The 16294-nt window shown below is 51.0% G+C and overlaps 1 protein-coding gene across 2 annotated transcripts in view; it reads left to right on the top strand.

The window, feature by feature from the left end:
- Positions 1 to 7403: 7403 nt before the first annotated feature.
- PAK4 (p21 (RAC1) activated kinase 4) overlaps positions 7404 to 16294 on the top strand; it is a 42119-nt gene continuing 33228 nt past the window's right edge. Inside the window, exon 1 of one of the 2 annotated variants that reach the window (XM_044256591.1) lies at positions 7404 to 7555. The gene's annotated coding sequence lies outside the window, so the exon portion shown is untranslated. The remainder of the gene's footprint in view (positions 7556 to 16294) is intronic. The other variant, XM_044256593.1, reaches the window with a different exon arrangement.

The following is a 16294-nucleotide window of genomic DNA, read 5'->3' on the forward strand; positions in this document are numbered from 1 at the left end:
TGCTAAGAAAAGACCTGTTTCATGATGTATTCTGTATCTCCTCCATCAGAAAGTGAGCTCTGGGGGTGTGGGGGTTCCTGAGGGTTTTGCCCGTTGTTTAGCCCCTAGTTCCAGAACCCGGAACATGGTGGTTTCCCAATAAACTCTGGTTGAATGGATGAGGGGAGGTGGGAGAAATTCAGACAAAATGCTTAAAACAGCACCTGTGTCAAAGGAGCAGGTCAGAAAAAGTAGGAATGATGGTAATTTGGGTGAATCAGATAAAAGCCCAGCCCCTAGGGCTCCCCCTGCTGGGCACGCAGGAGACAGGCATGTCCCGTCGACTGCAACACCTATGATGCGTGACAGGCTCAGGAAATGACAGGTTGCTGGACTGAAGACCGTACAGCTTCTGGGAGGCAGAGCCGAGCAAGGCTTTAGAAGGCTACACAGATAGCTGCCTGGTAGGCTGGTATGACTGCTCCTGGGAGGGGCAGCAGGGTCCCTGGGATGGCCTTGGAGGCCGTTTGGGGTCTATGGAGAGACCAGAAGAGGGGAGCTGTGGGTCTCAGGACTCATTCATTAACAAATATGTTTTTACTGAAATCCTTCATTGCTCAGATCAGCCAGAAACAGGTTTTGCTGGCAGCAGGTAAGAACCAGGAAAGAACAAGGCACCCAACCATGATCCAACTGTTGTAGGTACTGTGGTGGCTAAGATGACCTTTTGGCCTTTGTGAGGCTGATATTCTACTGGGAGAGACAGAGAAGGAACGGTGAAAACAAAAATACTATCACCTGAGAATCCCGGGTGGTGATCAGAAGTGTGGAGAAAATGCAGAGGGAATTCAAGGTGGGAAGGCAGAGGATGCTATCAGTATGGCGCCAAGGAAGGGCCTCTCAGAGGAGGTTACATTTATGCCAAAGGGCAGGGAGCTGGTCAAAGAAAAAAAAAAAGATCTCTAAGAGTGATCCAGGTAGGGAAACAAGCAGGTGCAAAGGCCCTGAGGCAGAACTGAGGCTGCGTGTCTGAGAGACCACCATGAGGCCAAAGTGACTGGTGTGGAGTGAGAAGGATTACCAGATAAAATACAATGCCCAATTACATTTGAATTTCAGATACAGTATATAAACGTTTAGTCTAAATATATCCCAAATATTGCGTGGGGACACGCCTATAGTAAAAAATGACTCGAGGTTTATCCGAAATTCAACACTAGCTGGGCATCCTGTATTTTCATTGCCTAAATTTTTGTTGTAGCTGTAGGAATGAGCAAGACAGGATGTGGAGGAGATGAGGACACAGAAAGGACAAAAAGTTCCTTTCTGAGAGTTGCGCACATGCCTGAGGAAGACAGGATGTTCTTTGAGTTCTTTGGTGGACCTCTGTTACTTGGCATCCCTACTCCCTGGTGGTGCATCCTCTCAGTCCTCCTCCCCCATCCTCTCTCCAGATCTCTGCTGCTGCTTTTCAGCAAATTAAAAAAAAAAATAATATTGTCCTTTTACTTCAGGGGAGAAAGTAACACACTCATTGTTTAAAAAAAAAAGGGGGGGGCCTGGGTGGCTCAGTGGGTTAAGCCTCTGCCTTCGGCTCGGGTCATGATTCCAGGGTCCTGGGATTGAGCCCCACATCGGGCTCTCTGCTCATCGGGGAGCCTGCTTCCTCCTCTCTCTCTGCCGCCTGCCTTCCTTGCCTACTTATGATCTCTGTCTGTCAAATAAATAAATAAAATCTTTAAAAAAAAAAAAAAAAAAAGATCGGGGCGCCTGGCTGGCTTGGGCAGTGGAGTGTACAACTCTTGATCTCGGGGTTGTAGGTTCGAGCCCCACACTGGCTGTAGAGATTACTTAAAAATAGATTCTTTTTAAAAAAAGAAACTCAGGGGTGCCTTGGTGGCTCAGCTGGGGTAAGTGTACGACTCTCAGCTCAGGTCATGATTCAGGGTCCTAAGATCAAGCCCCGGCATGGAGCCTGCTTAAGATTCTCTCTCTCTCCCTCTGCCCCTCCTACCTTCTCTTGCGCTCTAAATAAATAAATAAATAAAATCTTAAAAAAAGAAAAAGAAGAAATTCAAACCATGCAATAAAGAATAAAGTTGAAGAGTAGAACCAGAAATTTCCTGGCTGTCCCATTCCTAACAGCTTGTAACTTTCAACATTTTCCTTTTTCCCTCATAACCCCTGATTTCTTTCTTTTTTTTTTTTTAATGAAAATACTATCATATGCTATGGGTAGGTTTGTACCTTGCTTTTTCTTTCCCGTATAAATTAACATTGGCATAATATCTTCTCTGGTCTCTCTCTCTTCCATTTTTAAAAGTAAACTTCAGGGTGCCTTCAGTAGGTTGAGCGCCTGCCTTCCACTCAGGTCATGAGCTCAGGATCCTGGGATCAAGCCCCCCCCCCCCCCCCCCCCCCGCATTGGGCTCTCTACTCAGCGGGGAGCCTGCTTCCTTCTCTCTCTGCCTGCCTCTCTGCCTGCTCGTGATCTCTCTCTGTCAAATAAATAAATAAAATCTTTAAAAAAAAAAAAAAAAGTAAACTTCAGTTGACAGTTGGGAATTTCCAGAAGAATTGCAAAGACAGTCTAGACTTCTCAAAAACTCCATGCCCAGTCTCCCTTATTATTAAAATTTTACCTAAACCTGCTACATTTCTCACAGCTAATGAACCAATATTGATAGAGTATTATTAACTAAAGTCCATATCCATTCTACTGCATTTAAAAAACTTTTAAGTTGGGGCGTCTGAGCGGTTTAGTCAGTTGAGCATCTGCCTTCAGTTCAGGTCCTGATCCCTGGGTCCCAAGATGAAGCTGAGTCAGGCTCCTGCTCTGTGGGAATTCTGCTTCTCCCTCTTCCTCTGCTCCTTCCCCCTGCTCTCTCTCTCTCAAATAAAAAAATATATATATTTTTAAAAACTTTTATTTATTTATTTTTTTAAGGATTTCTTTAACAGACAGAGATCACAAGTAGGCAGAGAGGCAGGGAGAGAGAGGCAGAGGCTTTAACCCACTGAGCCACCCAGGCGCCCCATTAAAAACTTTAAAATATAATTCCAATTAATACAATTACCTGGACCCTTTTGAAGTGTATAATTTCATGAGTCTTGACCCATGTATATTCGCACGAAACCACAACCATAACCACAGTCAAGACACGGAACATTTCCACCACCCAAATTTCCCTCCCGTCCCTTTGCAGTGCACCTTCCCCTCTGTCCCCCAGCTTCAGGCAACAACTAAACTGCCCTCTGTCACCATAGATTAGATTTACCTTTCCCAGAATGCTAGGCATGGAACCACGGGAGACTGGCTTCTTTCATGCAGCCTAATACATTTGCAATTCATCCATGAGGCCCCGCTTATCAAGAATTCCTTCCTTTTTATGCTAAGTAGTGTTCCATGGAATGCATATACTGCAATCTATTTATCTTTTCACTAGTTGATGGACATTTTGGTTGTTTCCAGCTTCTGGTGATTGTGAAAAAAAGTGCTGTGGCAAAAAAAGCCCACAAAAAACAAAACAAACAAACAAAACCACACCTACACCCCAAAACTAAAAAACAAGCTTTATGGACATTCCTGTACAGGTCATGGTGGGAATATATGTTTTCATTTCTCTGGAGTAAATACCTAGGAGTGGGATCGCTGGGTCCTGTGTCTTCCGCATTCTCTCTACGGCTGCATAGCTGTATTCTGTGACACACTTCAAGCTCTGCTCATCACCTTATCTTATATTATTTATTTATTCATGTGTTTATTGGCTATCTCCTAAGCATTTGTTCTCTCAAAAAGAAGAGAAATGGTTAGAAGCCTAGACCTTGAAGCCAAGCTGCCTGTGTGACTTTGGAGAAGTCACTTAACCTCTCTGTTTCTCTCTTTGCACACTTGCAGAAGGGGACTAACAGTAGTGCGTGGGGTGGTTGTGGGGATTAAATGAGGTTGTAGAGGGGTGGTTCAGTCAGTTGAGGCCTCCTGATTCTTGATGTAGACTCGGGTCATGGTCTCAGGGTTGTGGGACCTAGCAGCTTCTGACTCCGTGCCCAGTGGGGAGTCTTCTTGAGATTTTCTTTTTCCCTCTTCGTCTGCCCCCACCCATGCTCGAGCTCTCTCTCTCTAAAATAAAATACATAAATAAATATTTTAACTTTTGATTCCCTTAAAACTTAGCTACTCATAGCCTTGTGTGACCAGAAGTCTAACCAGTAACATAAATAGTAGATAATGCATATTTCATATGTTATATGTATTACAGACTGTATTCTTACAATAAAGTAACCTGGAGAAAAGATGTTATTAAAGAAAGATCATGGAGAAGAGAAAATACACTTATAGTACTGTACTGAATTGACTGAAAAATATCTGTTTATTAGAGGACTGATGCCGTTCAAACCCGTATTGTTCACCTACACGCTTACACCGTTGTCTTTTTTTTCCCTTTAAGAACAAGTCCTGGGTGCCTGGGTGGTTCAGTGGGTTAAGCCCACTTCCTTTGTAGGAGTGGTTTTGGCTTAAGTAAAATAATAAATGTAGCATGCTAAGATTGTGGCAGGCAGGGGCGCCTGGGTGGCTCAGTGGGTTAAGCCGCTGCCTTCGGCTCGGGTCATGATCTCGGGGTCCCGGGATCGAGTCCCGCATCGGGCTCTCTGCTCAGCGGGGATCCTGCTTCCTCCTCTCTCTCTCTGCCTCTCTGCCTTCTTGTGATCTCTGTCTGTCAAATAAATAAATAAATAAAAGATTGCCTTTAAAAAAAAAAAAAAAAGCCTTTGCCTTCGGCTCAGGTCATGATCTCAGGGTTGTGGGATAGAGGCCTGCATCAGGCTCTCTGCTCAGTGGGGAGCCTGCTTCCCTCTCTCTCTCTGCCTGCCTCTCTGTCTACTTGTGATCTCTCTCTGAAAAATAAATAATTAAAATCTTTAAAAAAAAGAAAAAAAGAAAAAAAAAGAAAGAACAAGTCCTAGGGGTTGGCGCCTGGGTGGCTCCATTGCTTAAGCAACTGCCTTCAGCTCAGGTCATGATCCCAGAAACCCTGGATGGAGTCCCGCATCGGGCTCCCATCTCCGTGGGGAGTCACCTTCTCCCCTCTCATGCGCTCTCTCTCTCCCCCAAGTAGATAAATAAAATCTTTAAAAAAATAATTACTAAAGAACAACTCCTAGGGTGCCTGGGTGTCTTGGTCGGCAAAGGCTGCTCCTGGCCTTCCTCCCATCACCGCAACCTGAATAAAGTGCTGTCATCTCAGCTACTGGAGTTGCTTTTTATTTTTATTTTTTTAAAGATTTTATTTATTTATTTGACAGAGACAGATCACAAGTAGGCAGAGAGACAGGCAGAGAGAGAGAGAGAGGAGGAAGCAGGCTCCCCGCCGAGCAGAGAGCCCGATGCGGGACTCGATCCCAGGACCCTGAGATCATGACCTGAGCCAAAGGCAGCGGCTTAACCCACTGAGCCACCCAGGCGCCCTGGAGTTGCTTTTTAAACCAACAAGACTCTGTGAGGCATACAGATTTCAAAAGAGCACAAAAACAAGAACGTTTAATGCTGGCGAAGATACTTTAAAGTGCCTGTTCCCCCAAAGGTGGGGAGTGTGAACTGGATCCGCGTAGCACAATTGGGCAATGTGCGTCCCAGGCCGCTGGGAGGCAGCAGAGGGCAGTTAGCGAGAGCCTTGCCTGGGAGTCAAAACTGGGGATGAGCCCGGGCTCTGCCCTATCAGCTTGTGCGCCTTGAGCAAATAAAGTTACTTCTTTAAGCTTTGGTTTCCTCTGCGAAGCCCGAATAATCATAGCCCTTGTTGTTAAAATTACACAGCTTAGCTCCCTGCATGGGAACTGTTACTATTATTAAATCTTAAAGTTGTACACATATACCCATTTCCTTTGACCCAGCAGTTCCATTTGTGGTAATCTATTTAAAGAAAATAATTAGAGGTGTGCACAAATATTTAACTGCTTGAATTTGTGGGGCGGGGGGAGGTATTATTTATAATAGCAAAATGTTTATCACAGCTTAGATGGTCAATAAGAAATGGTAGTTAAACAAACTAGAGTTCATTGCTAGAATGGCATCTATGCAATGGTGAAAACTAATGTTCTTGAAGAAAATGACGTGCAGGGATACTGGTGAGATTTCTCACCTTGTTTTTAGAAACATGTAAAATTCTTTATAAATGTGTGCCCATCTGTTAAAAAACAAAAGAGGAAGGTAAATGTACAGGAAAAAAATCACTCATCACTCATTCATTCATTGCTTCCCCAGACATTAATTAAATGGCTACTATGTCTTAGACACTGTGCTGGGGAGCAGCATGGGGGATGGGGATGCACTTAGCATTTAGCAGTATCTTTGAGGAGGTGGAATTAGGACTCATCCCAACCATCCATTCAACTAATGTTTGTTGGCCATCTACATGCCAGTAGTGCAAGGGCACTGGGCACGCACGGTGAACAAAACAGACAAAAACCCATGCTCTCATGGAGATGACATTTCAGTAGAGGAAACAACCAAAAAAACAAATTACAATGAGCTAGTCATCTAGTTTGTTAGAAGGTGATCAGAGCAGGAAAATATGAAAAAAACGATAAGGGGTGGGGGGAGTTAGTAACTTGCAAGAGGGATGTTTGCCGCTGGAGTTCGAGTGGGAAGGAATAAATTCACTGATAAAGTGCTAGTTGAGTAAAACCCCCGAGGGAAGGAAGGAGCCCTGAGGATCCAAGAAGGAAGAGTCTGTCCCAGACAGAAAGAACAGCCAAAGACCTTAAGAGGTGGGAGAGCTCCGGATATTTTTTCTGGATGAGCAAGGTAGCTGGGACCGAGCGAGTGAAATCATAGGAGAGGATGTCCGGGTTTCGTTTATGGATTTTGTTGTTGTTTCCTTTTTTTTTTTTTTTTTTTTTAACGAATTAATTACTTTTTAAAAACTTACAAAAAAGTTTAAGATCAAATAGTGTCTTGGTTCCAGGTCAAGTTCCTGGACTCAGACTGTTGTTCAAAACTCATTTCGACTTCCTGTAATCCTGAGGCAGCTAGTTCATGCCGTTGAGCCTCAGTTCCTTTATCTGTAAAGTGGGTATTGATAATACGATAGAGTTTTAGTGAGTATTTAGTGAGACAATGCAAAGAAAGCATTTGGCCAGGTGAGCGGCACGTACCCCATAAACTTGTTTTGGGGTAAGGTGGGACTCCTACACGAGGATAGTCATTTCCCCTTTAAGAACCCGATTGGGCGGGGAGCCAGCGTCCCCCCGCACCCTTTCCAAATTTTCCAATCCCCGCTTGGCATTTTCTGCCCGAAGGTCTCCGATTGGACAATCTGCGCCAATCAGAGGCTGGAGCGGGCTCTGCCAATGGCCCAGCTCCGCCCCTGAGCGGGCCCTGCCCCCTGCCCGGTCAGCCCCGTTGCTATGGGGACTGGTGGGCGGCGAGGGGGGAAAGCCCCGGATGTTCGTTGGGGATTTAACATGGCGGCGGCAGTGGCCGCGGTGGCGGCGGCGCAAGAGAGCTGAAGGAGGTGAGAGTGTTTGGAATTCCCGGTCAAGCAGCTAGGCCGCGAGCGACTGCAGCGCCGAGCCGGTAGGATCACCGGTCTCGCCAGGGGATTGGGGAGGGCCGGGAGACGGCGGTGGGAGAGCGTTCACGCAAGTAGGGGGCGGGGTCGGTGGGGTCAAAGTTCACTCGCAGAGGGAAGGGTCGCCTCGGAGAGGTCGGAGGTCAGTGCTGCTGGGGACGGTGGTGTAGAGGAGATCCGGAGGTCAAACTAGCGAAGGGGGGCGTGGCGAAGGGGACCACAAAGTTCGAAATTTGAAGTGGGGCCCGTTCGAGGGGGTCAGGGCGAGTGTCAGAAAAGGGGGTCAAAATTAATTATTTGAAGGGAGGGTGCACTTCCTAGAGTCGGAGATCGAAACCGTGGGGGCGGTGGTTTGGAGGTTTACTGACGGCAGCCAGCGGAGCAGATGCATGAGATTTGGGGGTGGGGGTGTACCTTTTGAAGGGATCAGATGTGGGGCGTGGCCAAAGGGGGAAAGGTCCCAATCTGACAGATGTTATACCTGAGGGGTCAATAGTTAAAACCTTAGCGGGAGGCTTTGCTGCGGAGGACGGGAGGGATGCCCCAGAGAGAGATCAAGGGTGCTTCCTGGCGGGGCAAAGGGGAGCCCTCTCCCACACATAGTGGAAATAATGGCAAACACTCATAAGTCACTATGTGTCTTGTCATTTCAATGCTTTACATATATTTAATCCTCATTGCAACCTTATGCGGTTGGTCCAGGATCATCTAATGAGTAAGTTGTGGGGTTAGGATTCAGAATCGAGTTCTGGTCCCAGAGACGTACTATGCTCTACTGCCCCTCACAATTCTGGCTAATATTTAATGAGGGCTAACGTTGCACTCAGCGCTCTCGTTTCATTATACCACAAGTTTGTGAAGTGGGTACTGGGTAGACCCACTTCACAGACAGGAATACTGAGGCTCAGGTCCGTCTGCAGAGTAACACGGGCAGTTTCCAACCTGGGTCTGACGGATTCCCGAGCTTCTAACCCCCTGTTGTTACACTGTAGCTTGGAAGATCTGTTCCTGGAAGCAGGGGCCTTGGGCAAAGCCGAGCCACTCCCTGCACTGGAATGGATTGTCTTTGGGCTCCATGGAAGGGTGTGATCTGGGAAGAGAAGTTCTCATGGACCCATGGGAGTAGGGTGTTTGTGGGTGGCCCAGAGTCCAAGTGAGTCTGATGGGCTTCTGACTGGGAAGGTGTCCCTGAGTGGGATCCCGTACAAAGCCTAGTGTTCTCTGTACCTAAGACCCCAGTTTCTACTGGTGGTCCCAGATTGCTCCCACCTCATTTCCTACAACTCTCCTTGTCGCTTCTGAAGTTTCAGCCCCACCGGCCTGTTTGCTGTTCTTCAACTCTGCAGGCATATGCCACCCTCTAGGTCTTTGACCTTCCTATTGCCTCTGCCTGGAATCCTCTCCCTGGCCCCAGCCCCATACTCACCATCACCCACGTGCAGTACTTCTAGCATCACCTGCCTCTCACTGCCCCTCACACACTCTTTATCTCCCTGTCTGGTTTTCTCCCCAGTCCCTTGTGCTTACCTTGTTTGTCAGGGCACCATGTGTTGTCTGCCTCCTCCCACCCCAAGAATGTTGACCCCATACGGCAGGAATTTCTCCATGTTATTTCTTCCCCGAATCCCCCCTGGAGCACTGTGGGGCCAGTGGAGGGTGTTTGGTGGTTGAATGTTGGATACTGGGCTGGGCGCTGAGACTCCAGCAGCAGATAAGACACAGAGCTGCCAGGCCTCCAGGGGCTCTTGGTGTCCCTTGGTGGGAGCACCAAGGGACTGGAACCAGACCCCCAGCCAGTGATCCACAGCTACATATGGACCCTTAGGGTGCCCGGCCTGGGGGTGGGGAGGGCCTGGGGAGTCGGAGCTGAGGGGTAGCTGCCCATATCGGTGGGGCAGCGCTAGGGACTGGTTCAGACCCAGCTCTATCACTCCCGGGCGGTGTGACCATGGGCCAGTTTCTTTACTTCCTGGATCTCCATTTCTTCCTCTGCAAAATGGATATGACAGTGACCCCAGACCTGGCCCCCGCTCTGTGCTGTGTTGGCATTAGTCCTGCCGCCTGGAGAAGACCTCAGAGATGGAGGAGGGCCCGTCTCCACCTGCCTCCTGGCGCTCCCAGGCAGCCACACCACCCCCTGCCACCTCTGGCAGGGTCACCGGGTGGGCACACTGCCAGGCAGTTCTGTGAGGCCGGCCCAGCCTCCTCCTCATGGTACCAGCTTGCTCAGCATCCCGGGCTTGGCGCAGATAAGCACAGCTACGGCTTTGCCATCGGAAACCCGAACTCAGGTCCCTGCCCTGTTCCCAGCCGTGGGACCTCAGGCAAGTGCTTTCTTACTTGCCACTTGTGTTCCTTAGCATACATTTTAGATCGGGGGGTGGGGTGGGGGGTGGGGTGGGGGGTGGGGGGGGTAAAGCCTTCAGTGAACAGACCCCCCCTCCCCCACCCCACGCCTCCAGCATCTGGCCCGGGATGGGACTCAGGGGGTGGATGGCATTCAAGACCCAGCTCCCTGCCTGCTCGCCCCGGTGCTGGATTTGGATTTGGTGTGTCTGTCTCTCTGCAGGTCTTCCTACCGTTTCGACCTCTGAATTCATTCACAGATGATAGAGCTACAGCACTCAGTCCCGGCTCCCCGCTGTTGTCAGAACTTTCAAAACTGCTCCAGCCCAGGCCCGCTAGGGAGCTTCTGACTTGGTCGGGGGTAGAGCGGGCCTCAGTACATGGTTCGTGGTTCTCGGGGGCCAGCCAGGCAGGACCACCGCTGTTCAACAGTTTGACGGCTGATGGAAGCGGTGTCTTGGGAGACAACTTGCTCTTTTCCGCTCAGCATTTGAGTTTGCATTTCTCTCTGTGAGGACGTGTGTGTAGCTCTAGGATTCAATGTCTCTGCTGTGAGTATGTCTTCTTGTGCTTGTGCCACATAGGACTTATTTGGTCACCTGTTGGTGAACATTGGGGTGGTTTCCCATTGGGACACTGTGACAAGGCCACATTGAGCATTCTAGAGCATGTCTTCTTGTATACTGTGGCCAGAGTCTGTCTTGGGCATGTGGCTCACTGTGGACATGCCGGGCCTTCCAGATTGTTCTCCTAGGCAGTGGTACCAGTCTGCTGTCCCACAAGGCTCCAGGGCTCCCCTCACTCCATGTCCTGCTTTGGGGCAAATCCATAGGCCTTGCTGAAGTGTTCTACTCAGCCATGAGATGGTGGGCTTATGGCCCCTCCAGACTGGCTGGGAACGACTGGGAAGATGGTTCATGTGTTGGGCTTGGTGGGGACCTGACACCCACAGAGCCCCCACACCCAGGCTTTTGCCCTCAAGGACATGTAGGACAGTGACCACAGCTTTGACCCAGCTTTCCTTGGGAGGCATCTCTCAGCGCTGACAGTGGGTAAGGAAACTGTACTGACTTGAAGTAGGTACCGAGGCCTGCCCCACCCCTGACCAAGTCAGAAGCTCCCTGGTGGGCCTGGGCTTGAACCTCCTCAGGAAGGGGGCAGGAAGGAGGTGGAATGTGGAAAGGGAGGGGCAGAGTCTTGTTATACTCTTTTCGTGTATGACCACTGGTCCCATGGGTGACCCACACAGCCCCAGCCCTGCCTGCATGGATTTAGTATACAAAGGCAACAGACCCGTCCTGAGACAATGACAGCCCAGCAGTGAGCCAGGCCTAAGAAAAGGAGGTGGAAAGAATAGAGCAGGTTGTGGGTATGGGAAGTGCAAAGGTCCTGAGGTCCAATTGAGCTTGGGATGGTCAAGTACTATCAAGGAGGCCCATGTGGCAGAGTAGGCAGCGAGGTTGGGAAGGTGGGGAAGATGTGGCAGATAGGCCAAAGGCTGATAGGCTGAGGTAAGGAGCGTGGATTGTGTTCCGTGTATAATGGAGAATCACTGGAAGGCTTTCAGCAACATCTAGTTTCCTTTTCATAAGGATCACCCATGTTGCCATGTGGAGAGCAGATCATGGGGGCAGCAGCAGGGAGACCCATAGGGAGGCTGCTCCAGTGGTCCAAGCAGGAGACGAAGGTGGATAGGATGACGGAGGCAGTGATGGAAAACGGATCTGTGTGCTGCCAAGATTGTGAGGTCTTAACCTATAGATTTTTTTTTAGGATTTTATTATTTTTATTTGAGAGAGAGCATGCACGCGTGTACATGGTGGTGAGGGGCAGAAGGAGAGAGAGCATCTTTTTTTTTTTTTTAAAGATTTTATTTATTTATTTGACAGACAGAGATCACAAATAGGCAGAGAGGCAGGCAGAGAGAGAGAGAGGAGGAAGCAGGCTCCCTGCTGAGCAGAGAGCCTGACGCGGGGCTCGATCCCAGGACCCTGGGATCATGACCTGAGCCGAAGGCAGAGGCTTTAACCCACTGAGCCACCCAGGCGCCCCGAGAGAGAGCATCTTAAGCAGGCTCCATGCCCACTGCAGAGCCCAGCAATGGGGCTTGACCTCACAACCCTGAGATCATGACCTCAGCCACAATCAGGAGTGGGACGCTTAACCAGCTGAGCCACCCAGGCGCCCCAGCTTTACCAGTATTAACCCATTTCATCTCCAGAACAACCTACAAGGTGGGTACTGTTGTTATCCCCATTTCAGAGATGAGAAAACTGAGACCCACAGGTATGTGACGCGTCTAAGGTTACACAGCAGGCGAGCAGGAAAGGTAGGACTTAAACTCCAGGCTTTCGGATTCTAGAGTCACCGTCTATGGTGGCTGCCCCCCAGTGATTTGGAAATGGTTTGGATAAGACAAGGCCACTTCCTGTCCAGTTGGTTCTGACCCAGGCTCCTCTTTTAGACAGAAGCTCCTTGGAGGTCTGGTCAACCTGGGGTGTTTCTGGGCGCTGGGTCCCTCCCTTCCTTGGCCCCCCCCCCCAACAGCCCCTTCACTTTCTTCTCCACAGCTTCAGCCCTCCTTGTCCGGCTGGCTCACAGTAAACCAGACTTCCTGGCCAGACGCCGGTCGGGGTGTCCCCAGCAGCTGTTTGTCCCATCACCCGAGTCAGGAGGCCACAGATGCTGCCAGCAGGAAACAGCCTCCTTCCAAGTCACAGCCGGGGAAATGGGACCCTTCCCGCCCCCGCCACCCTTTCCGGGGCTGGGGCTTGTTTTCTGCCAGATGCCTGGGCCCAGAGGAAGGTGTTGTGGGGGTCGGGCAAGAAGGGTCAGAGGGGAGCTTTCCCAGGTCCCAGGGGGAGCCGGCGATGGCAGATGTGACGGAAGCCACCACTCACAGCAGCCTGTCTTCCAGGGCCCTCTAGTCGTGCCCTGCCTTTCCCTGGGTGCTGCTGCCATCCTCAGGGGCAGTGGTGACTTCTCTGCAGGGGCCACGCAGCCCACTCATGTCCCTAACCCACTAGCTGGGATCCATGGGGTGGAACCAGAGCCTCTGTGGGTTCACATTCCTCACCTGTTAATTGGGCCGTCCAGAGGATCTTAGATCGTGCAAGGAAGAGCTCCCCGAGTTGCCTGGCACACAGTAAGCTTGTGGTAACAATTTAATAATTCAACAATTTTAACAATTTCCGTTTTCTCGTGCCATATCCCCCCTGGGCTGCAACCTCCCCTTCGCCAGATCCCAGCCTCTAGTGATACTGTACTCATCCGCGGCTCACGGCCTGCCAGGCGTGGGCTGTGTGCCCCGTGAGCATCAGCTCGGCGGCTCTGCCCAGAGACCCTGAGGAGAACGTGTTATTAACCTCATTTCTCTTTCCCAGCATTTTTGTTTCAGGAAGGCACATTTTTGCTCTGTGCACATGCAGTACCTAGTCCCCTAAATGATAATTGCACACAGCACAGAAGGGTAGTATCCAGCGACAAGGACATCCCTTCCCCAAGACAGCCTTTGTTCCTGGCCTCTCTTCTCTGTCCCCACGCTCTGCCTCCTTTTGTTTCTACCCAGATGGAGCCCAACTTCCCATATTTGCGCCTTCGCCTTTGCTGGCCACGTAAGGTTCTCCCAGCGGGGAAGTGGAGCAGCTTTGTGGTATGGAAAGCCCCCTGGGCTTCCTTTCCCTGGAGCTGGCCATCTGTGGGATTTGTACTTGCCCCAAGAAGGGGAAACCAGGGAACGGGCTGGAAGCCCCTCAGCCAATAAGGGGCAGATCCAGGCCTGGGACCCAGGCCTGCAGGGCTCCAGCCTGGGGTTCCTAACCTGTGTGACACCGTGGAGGCCTTGCGCTGGGCTCTGGGGCCAGCTGTGTGGCTCCAGACCAGTCACGTCACTGCTCTGTGCTCTGGTGTCCTCATCCACAGGATGGAGATGCTAATGGTGCCTCCTCGGGGTGGCTTTGAGGCTATATGGCATCATCTTCAGGCAAAATGCATAGTAAGTGCTGACTCTGCCTTATTCTGTGTCATAGCATTTAACAGGCCACCTCCTGTGAGCTAACTGATCGCATCCTCCCAGCACCCCAGAATGTAGGTGTTACTATGATTCCTCTTTGGTGTGGGGAGGGAGGCAGATTGCAACCCTGGGAGACTTGCCTGGGGTCACTCCCTCTGCCACTCCCAAACTAGCCTGAGGAATTAGAAGGCTCTCCCTCCCCATGTCGCCCCATTGTCTTCCTTCCAGGCTTTGGTGGGGAGCACCTGACAGGTAGGGGTGTCAGGGCTGGGTCCCAGGACAGAGAGCTCCCTCGAAGGCCCTCCCTGCCCCCAACCCCAGGTGGCCTGCCTGGCCCTGGAAACTCCAGATAAAGAAGCATTGTGCTTCCAGCGGGCTTCCCCAGGCTGGTTTCAGCCACTCCTACAGGATGGGAAGGGCCCTCCTCCTGCTTGCCTCTAACCCTCCCCTCTCCTCACTCCGCTCTCTGTCCTGCCTTGTGAGGAAGAGGGAGAAAGTAGGACAGCGGGAGGGCAGGGCTGTTCAGCATATCTCCCCCAGGGTGGACCCCCAGGCACTTCTGCCTCCTCTCTCCCTAGGTTCCCCTCCTCTGTGGCCCACTAGGGCGTCCACAGCTTAATTCTCCTGTGAATCTTCCACGGCAGCCTCCCCCCAGATGATCTGACTCTGAGATGCCCTATTGTGTATATATGGTTGTGTACATTGATGATTCTTCTACTTTTAAACCTTTATTAACGGCAGAGTGTAACGTGCCTCCAGAAATGGGCCTAAGTGCACTTGTCGGTTTAATATCAGTGTGGGATGAACAAACATTCGCCCCGCTTAGGGGAAGAGCGAACACTGCACCCTGGGAGTTGCATTTCCCCCCCTCCCCACCACCCTCTTGATCTTGGCCCCAGTAGTGATCACGACCCTGATCTTGGGGGTCACCGTGTCCCTGCCTTTCTAGAGAGTCCCTGCCAGGCGTGCATCCTTGGTTTACAGAATACCACCTTGCCTGCTTTTGAACTTCACAGAAATGGCTGCCTTCTTTGATCCCTGGTCTGTGGGGTCCAGCCACATGGCTGAGGGTGTCCATAGTCTGTCCCCCCTCGTTGCTGTGTACTCTTCTAGTGTGAAAACAACCCAGAGGTGATCTCTCTGTCTCCTGCTGTGCGGGTGTCAGTGCCCTTGAACGTCTGGGGCGTGTATGCATACATTTCTCCAGGGAATTCTCCAGGGAAGCCAGGGTGGGGCGCACAGGTGGCCTTCTGTGAGACCCAGACCCTGCTCCCAGATCCACATGCATACAGGTAAAATGAGCCGGACTCCCAAGCCCCCATCTCCCCCATGACCCTTTCTCATTAACAGGCACCATCCATCCTCTCGATGGGGCCAGCAGTCCCGTGGCATCCTGACTCCTCTTGTCCTCTTCCTTCACAGCCACCATGTCAGGAAAGCACCTGCTCTACCTGCAGAGCTCCTCTGGTGGCAGCCACTGCTTAAGCCAGCCTCCTGTCTGTCCAGCTTGGACTGTCTCCCCCCTTACCCCCCCCCCGGTTGCCTCCCCCCTCACCCCAGCCTGCAGTCTGTCCTCACATGAAGCCAGAGGGAGGTGGGGTCAGATCGCATTGCTGCACTGCTGGGACCCTCCTGTCGCTTCATCTCCCTCAGGGATGAGTCATGAGATCCTGGCCCAACTTTCCTGCCAGCTTCCCCTCCTCTCCTGCCATGCTGTTCTTGGAACATTCCAGGCTGGGGCCTGCCTCTGGGCCTTTGGTTCATGCTACCTGGTCTGGGACTGGTCACTCTCCGTTTTCCACCTTCCCGGACTTGATTTTCTTTGTGGCTCTTACCATTGCTACTTACATCATGTTACAATTTGTGGGTCCGTTGGCTTCTTGTCATCCCTGCCCTTCATAACTTGGCTTCATGGGGTGGTGGGTAGAGGGGACCCTTACTGTGTCCCTTGTTGTAACCTCAGCTTGATCTATATGCTCCGGGGTAGCCCAGTAAACACTGGCAGACTGAACGTGACGGGGAGGGGGTATGAATGAGCCCGTGATAAGCCCTGAGTGTCGCTGCCACAGTGCATGGTAGGGGACCTGCCCTGAGTGAGGAGGAATGCCACTGGAAGGGTAAGCAGGAGTTGGCTGAGGGAGAGGAGGGGAGAGTGCAGGGGCCTCTGCAGAACTGAAGGGTAGCTAGATCGCCCTCGACGCTGTGGTTCTGTGGTCTGGACTTGAACGCAGACAGCCGCTTGGGGCCTCTCCACGTCTTGCTTGTCCATCTCTAGAATCGAGGCCACTCCAGTGTTCTAGGGCATCTCTAAAGCTCTGCTCCTAACATACTTACACCAGGGCCTGCGGTATAAACATGAACGTAATTGTTTTTGTTTTTCTCCTCT

Source organism: Neovison vison, chromosome 7 (assembly GCF_020171115.1).
Source record: "Neovison vison isolate M4711 chromosome 7, ASM_NN_V1, whole genome shotgun sequence".
In the NCBI taxonomy this organism is placed as follows: Eukaryota; Metazoa; Chordata; class Mammalia; order Carnivora; family Mustelidae; genus Neogale; species Neogale vison.